Here is a 7,347-nt window from a genome sequence, read left to right on the forward strand (position 1 = left end):
AGCTATGTTTAAACAATTTATACATCCTTTTACAATGCTAATTTGTGGTCCTTCAGGGTCTGGAAAGACAACGTTTTTAGAAAATTTAATAAACAATAGGAATGAAATGCTAAGTATTTCAATTGATCGAATACTGTGGTGTTATGGTGAGGAACACGCTAAGCCAAATTTCAATAACATCGAATACTATAAAGGAATTCCTGAACAAATTGAAAATGAAGCGAATGAACCCATTCTTTTAATATTAGATGACTTGATGATGGGGGCATTTAATAAAAATGTATGCGAGCTTTTCACGAGAGGATCTCACCACAGGAACTTATCTGTAATAGTAGTTACACAAAACATCTTTCATAAATCATCACATACGCGAGATATTTCTCTAAACACAAAATACATCGTTGCATTCAAAAACCCCAGAGATAAACTGCAATTTCAATGCTTGGCAAGACAAATTTATCCTGAGAACTCTCAGGAGCTATTTAGAATATATAAGGAGGTCACAGATGAGCCACATGGTTATTTACTTATTGACCTTACTCAGGGAATAAATGATCTCCTGAGATTTCGAACAGATATTTTTAATTCTGTGTACACCATTTGCTTTGCTGATGAAAATGGTTTACAAAAAGAATCTAAATCGATTGAAAGCGAACAAACATTTATTGTATGTGCTCAAAAGGGCCAACCACAAACTTCGAAATGCAATTATAGGTAATTGTGATATTGAGTTGGTGAAAGCATTAGTGGAAATAGTGTTGAACACATTACAAGGAAATCATAAGATATCAAAATCTCAACTATATGCTCTCAAAAGTATAAAAAATGCATTACGTTATATTTCATGTCCAAAACGTTCAATCAATTCCAAGAGAAAAGTTCTAATCCAAAAGGGAGGATTTTTACCAATTCTAATCAGTTCATTGCTCTCGGGGATTTTTGAAAAAATATTAAACAATGCTTAGAAATACGCATCAATTAAGCAAAGTAATTTTAATGCGTCCGAATGCTTATCAAAAACTAATAAAAGGTGGAAATGAAAACGATTTAATAAATATAACATTTTTACCTATTTTAAATGATAAGAAAACTAGTGACTATAATAAATGGATCAAAATACGTCAAGAATTGTGTTACTATCAAAATAAAAAAGAAATAAGACAATGGATGTACGACCTAGTCTAAAAACATCACATCCATCATCTAAAACCACTGGAACACAAACACAAGACGACTCAGTCGGGTTTGATGTAATGCCAACAACTGATATTCTTTACAATAAAAATAATGTTAATCCAAAAAAGGAACTCTCAATAGATAATGAGTCCCATGATTTACCTAATCTCAGCGACGATGAAGATTTAATGCCTGAAAAAACTTTTAAGTCAACGCATAATAAACGTAAAGTAAAGGACACATCATTTTTAGATACTCCATTTGTAGACACTCAAGTATCAAAAATACAAGCAGTGTCTAAAGTAAAGCTTACCGATAAGCAGCAAAAACTAAGAGCAAAACTTAAGAGGGATAAAAGTGAACAAAAACCATTACAAGACTTGAAATACGTAAGCGGACGGGAAAAGTTGAGTAGATCTGTTAGAAACAGAGAACCTTTGCAAATTGGAAAAACAAAATTAATTGGGTTTCCTACAATTAATAAACGGAGAAGAACATAAAACCAAAATGACATTTACAACACAGTTTTTCGTTACATTACTCAGTAATGATTCATTAAATGTCTTTAATGATAACGTTAAGTGTGCATTTACAAACATTGTAAATATTCCTGAAAACATGAATGACGAATGGGAAGTTGGAATCACAGACTTATATCTTAATAAATGTGCACCAGACAATCATAATAATTCATCGATTATGTCTGCAGAAACAACAGAATTCGTTATTAGCTTAGTAAATGGGGAAACATTTAGATATGAAAATGAATCAATTGAGTCTGAAGTTTTTGAAAATGGATTAATTTTTGTTTACACTGACATTATTAAGCCAAGATGTGTTGGAAACAAGAGACCCCGATGTCTTCGAGTATTATATTTCAATGGAAAAGAGCAACTCATACAATTCAAAAAATATTGAATATTATCCTATTGAAATATGGTCACCAAAGGAAATTTCAATATTAATTACTGATTCCAAAGGATATAAAGTACCATTTGAATCTTCAACAGTTCCAATATTTATTACTCTACACTTCAGAAAACGAATCGAAATGCTATAAATAAAACAGTACAAATCTTAATTAGTTCAGAGTAGAAATAGTCATCATGACGAGATCTTATCAACAATATTATTTAAATCAATGCGGTGGTGGGTTAAATCATATAGGAAGTCTATATGTGACACCCAGAGTTATCCAACAAGGTAGAGGAATTGGAAATTTCTTTAGTGGTCTTTTAATTATATAAAACCACTATTCCTTTCGGGGATAAACGCTATTAAAAAATCAAGCCTCTGAAACTGGAAAGGCTGTAATAAATGAGTTTGGTCGAAAACCTTTAAGAAACATTATCCAAGAACAAAGCAAAATTGCACTGCAAAATCTATCAAATAAAGCAATAAATAAATTTACACGATTCCAAAATGGTGAAGGTAAAAAGAATAAAAAGGAAGGTCTAGGAAAAAACGAGCTCATTTTTATCATCTAAACAAGGACGCAAACATACGCAGTCGAGATCAATAAAGAAAAAATCATCCAAGAAATTAAACATAAAAGATATTTTTTCGAAATCAAAATGACCACCCATATAGAATGTATGAAAAGCGAATTGGATCTGTTTGAACCACATCCCACACAAAGTTCTATTCTGAGAACTGAAGAAGTTTCATACAACCCCATAGCATCGTTGGACAGTGCTTCTTCAATTGAATTCGTGTGCTTAGGAAATGGTGAAACATATAGAGACCTGTCAAGTGTTTACTTAAGACTTGTTGTACAGCTAAGAAAAAATGATAATGGTGTCATTGAAGGAAACAATGTTGGAGTAGTTAATAATATTTTGCATTCAATGTTCAGAAGTTCATCAGTCTACTTAAATAATATATTGGTTTCTCAGAGCGATAATAACTATCATTATAGATCGTATTTGCAAACGATTTTAAACTATGGCAGTGATGCCAGTGAAAGTCACTTAGCTACTCAAGGGTATTATCCTAATTATGGAAAATTAATATCTGGTCAATATGTTAACACCGATGGGAACATTCTGCTCAAAAATATATTTCAAAACAGTAATAAGGTTGAACTGTTCGGAAAAGTTCATGGAGATATATTTAATCAGCCAAAATTACTCATAAATAATGTTGATTTGAGGATAACTTTTAACATTGAAAAACAGCATTTTATTTGATGGAAACTGATACTGAGTCAAGTCTTAAGATATTGGAAGCGCAACTTTTCATGAATCACATAACTATTAATCCAAGCATTTTATTGGCCCATCATCATGTTTTACAAACTAAAAATGCCATTTATCCATACAGCAAAGTTCAAGTAAAATCATTTACAATATATCCAGGAAATAATACGCTATCAATTGACAACGCAGTTATTGGACAGCTTCCTAATTTCTTAGCTTTTTGCATGGTAAAAAACAAATCATATTCAGGAAATCGGACATTAAATCCATTCAACTTTGATCATTTTAAAATTCAACGCTTTAATCTAATGGTAAATGGTGTGCAAGTACCATCGCAGGCACTTGAATTTGATTTCTCGAATTCCGAAAATGCTCAAAGCTCTAGAGGATATAATATGTTATTCAGATCAAGTGGCATAAGACATTATGATCGAGGCTTGCAAATCACAAAGGAAATGTTTGATAAAAACAGTTTTATATTAGCATTTGACTTAACTGCAGATCATCATAATTCAACTGTATGCTCAAATTTGATTTCTCAAGGATCCATCCGAATTGAAGGACGTTTTTCTGAGCCTCTTACAGAAGCAGTTACTTGTCTGGTGTACTGTGAATATGACTCAATGATTGATATTGATAAACATCGAAATATACGTGTTCTTCTGTAAAAATGAATACATTGCAAATCGATAATTTGCTCTCCAAGCATTCAAAAACAAAAACAATTTTTAAAGGCGTTTATCCCTCTGATAGGCTCCCAAAAAAGTAATTTCTAAATATCCTGCTTTAATAATAGCTAACACAGATTCTTCAAACCGTCCAGGAACGCATTGGGTTGCATTTTACTTTGATAGTAAGCATTCAGCTGAATTTTTTGACTCCTATGGTCAATATCCTCAGAAGAAAGAATTTTTAAAATTATTAAGGAATAATTCATTAAAGTTTACATTCAATAAACAACTACTTCAAGGATATTTTTCAAGTACATGTGGTCATTACTGTATCCTATATGGAATTTTTAAAAGCAAAAAGAAAACCTTAAATTTTTTTTTTTTTTAATTTAAGAAAAATGATTTAAATTATAATGATAAGCTAATAATGAAAATGTTTAAAAAATTAGCTTTAAAATAAAAAAAAAAAAACAACGTATTTATATTTTCAAGTAAATATTTTATTTTTTGGAGTGGGATTCATTCTGTTATTTAATCTATAATATTTAAGCATAAGGTCTATAGCTTGGGCTTTCTTTGCCGGTAACGTATGACAAAGGCATGTATCAGGTCCATCGGTAGCATCGTCGTCGCTCCAGGGGCACAGCTTATAGTGAAACCCGAACTTGGAGTATTGGAGCTCCTTTTCCTCCAGATCCTCCAAAATAAGCATGAGGTTTTCCAGGATTTTTAAATGCTCATCGAAAATCATCTCTTCGAATTGAATAAGAAAAAGTTTTATTTGATGGGCGTGCATGATTCAGCTGGCTTCTTGTAACTGATACTGATGATCGTTCAAGGAGCGCGGTTCTTTTATATCCATGCCTTTACTCCATTTATCTCTTTCTAACTCGCAAATGTATTTATGTTTTAACCTGTTGTCTAATTTTTTTATTTACATGAATATCTAGTTGTCTCTTTTCTCTTATGTATAAGAGAGGCAATCCCTTAATTCTTTATTTATTCTTTACATAAAAATTGGAAATGAGGAGTGCTATATCTAGTCATCTCTTTTCCTTTATATATAAGATGTGAAATTCCATGCTCCTTTAGCATCTTAAAGGGTGTTTTTGTAGAAAATTTGGTTACATAACTTTTAGGTAAAAATATCCAAAGCGGTTCATTGTCCTTATTACTTAAATAGAGGACTACCTTTGTTCCAAATGATGTTTTTTTAAGTTTACATCCATTGATCTTGTACGCAAATCCTATGCATAGATCTTCAACCTTGGTGTATCCAATCGCAGGTTTTATCTCGTTAAGTGAATCTAGGAACGCCTATGCATGTACATGTTTCACGAAGATTTGATTATCCTTTTATTTATCAAAATAAACAAAATTCTTACATACCATTATAAAATGAAACTATTCAAACTACACAATGTTTTATACTAAATTATTTAATCATGAATACATGATCTTATATACTCTCATTCGTCTTTTCTTTCTAAAATGAGATCTATGCTGATTGGTTGTTGCGCTAGGTATATAGTTGTACATACATACATGTAAAAGCCAGATGTGAGAATAGGATTTCAAATATTATATTTCCTGTCTTTATATACGTACATACATATGTACATGTAAACGTATGTACATAAACCATTGAAATGAAAACATTATATACATATATATAAAAAATGGGCCGTGTGCTAGGGTTTACATTTTACATATGCTCATACATAACTCGAAACCCTATATAAGAACATCTAACACTTAAGATACTTTAGTTCATTTTCTATTCGAAATGAGTGAATTTCATTGTGAGTTGTGTTATATGAAAAGAAGTTTTAGGTCCCGCAATGGACTAAAACATCACGTATTAAAAGTTCATAACTTCAGTTATCAAAAATCAAAATCATCATTTTACCAATGTTACTTATGTCCCGGCGCTATAAAGTTTTGGCTGAGATTTGACCTCAATATGCATGTTTTATTAAAGCATAACGAATATTTAAAACAATTACACAATAAATTAAATATTAAGAAATAAAATAAATATGTCCATTTCACTTGACTTTTCACGATGTTTTAATATGATGTGAAATTCAACCAATAAATACATTCAATAGTGCCTGCATTCTACCTAAAATCTACTTCTTCTTTTTGTGGAATCCTCTATTAGAAAAAACCATGTTGGAAACGAATCCTATGAGTCTCTTGGTAGAGTGAAATTTGCACCAATCAAAGTAAAAAAAAAAAAAAACTATCCATTGAAAATAAATATTGTTTTAAATTTATATTGTATTTATTATATATTATTTGTAGAAAAATACATAAATTAATTGTATTAAACATAAATAAGAATATTATTAAAATTTCGTTTCGGCTCTTTCTACCGCAGCTATTAAATCGGCATTATCTTCCTCGCGAAGAAGTTCCTCGAATCGTTTTTTTGTCCCCTTCGTCATTATCATCGACCAAATCGAATATACTGTCATCATCCGGGAAGTTGAATGTTTGAATTTCGTCAATCGGAGCAGCAGTCATTAGGTCATCGAGACTATCATCCCATACAATATCACTTAAGACGTTCCCTTGCATTATATATTCTTGCGTTTTAATTCCGAATATCTGCGAAAGGTCCACGGAGTCGGGCTGGGTGTCCTGATCTATAGTTGCCTCAGGTTGCGAGTTTATAAAAATAATTTCGAGGTCGTCCATCTTAGTTTAGAATCCAATAGTTTATGATAAGGCTTGTAGCTGTGAGTAGCTATTATATGGGCATGTGACTATAGGACAGTGTTAGGCATACACACCGACAAAAGAAATGATAACGAAAGTAAACGAACAGTCTAGGGTCTAGGATGTCCTTTTACAGAGAAAAAAAACCATAAAAAAACGAAAAGAGATAAACGTCCCATAAATTAAATAGTGCCGCAGATTCATTTGAAAGGGACGGGATGAAACACTTGCTTGAGGGATGTTTGACCAGATTCATTTGAAAGGGGCTGGATGAAACACTTGCTTGAGGGATGTTTGAATCGTTGTAGGGACCCAAATCACATAAGCAGGGAGAGAGATAGTTGTTTGATGCTTGCAGGTAACCAATCATATAAGCAGAGAGAGATGGATAGTTGTTTGATGGTTGCTGTCCAGGATTATTGATCATGGATTTTTGACAAAGTTAGTTCACATTTTGTCCGCTAGGGGCGCCACAAAAGTAGTAGGGATTTAGGGGATTGGTTTAGACTCGCCACAAAGTAGCATTCGATATAGGAGTGTAGTATATTTACTATAAGTCGAATTAATTAATTTTTGTC

General features: G+C 31.9%; 1 long non-coding RNA gene across 1 annotated transcript; it reads left to right on the plus strand.

Annotated features, from left to right (window-relative positions):
• Positions 1 to 2,657: 2,657 nt before the first annotated feature.
• Positions 2,658 to 4,045, plus strand: LOC117903160. Its single transcript, XR_004649486.1, has 2 exons — positions 2,658 to 3,033; positions 3,095 to 4,045. It is a non-coding gene; the product is annotated as an uncharacterized LOC117903160 (long non-coding RNA).
• The last annotated feature ends 3,302 nt before the right edge of the window (positions 4,046 to 7,347 follow it).

The sequence above is a fragment of the Drosophila subobscura genome, chromosome A (assembly GCF_008121235.1).
Source record: "Drosophila subobscura isolate 14011-0131.10 chromosome A, UCBerk_Dsub_1.0, whole genome shotgun sequence".
In the NCBI taxonomy this organism is placed as follows: domain Eukaryota; kingdom Metazoa; phylum Arthropoda; class Insecta; order Diptera; family Drosophilidae; genus Drosophila; species Drosophila subobscura.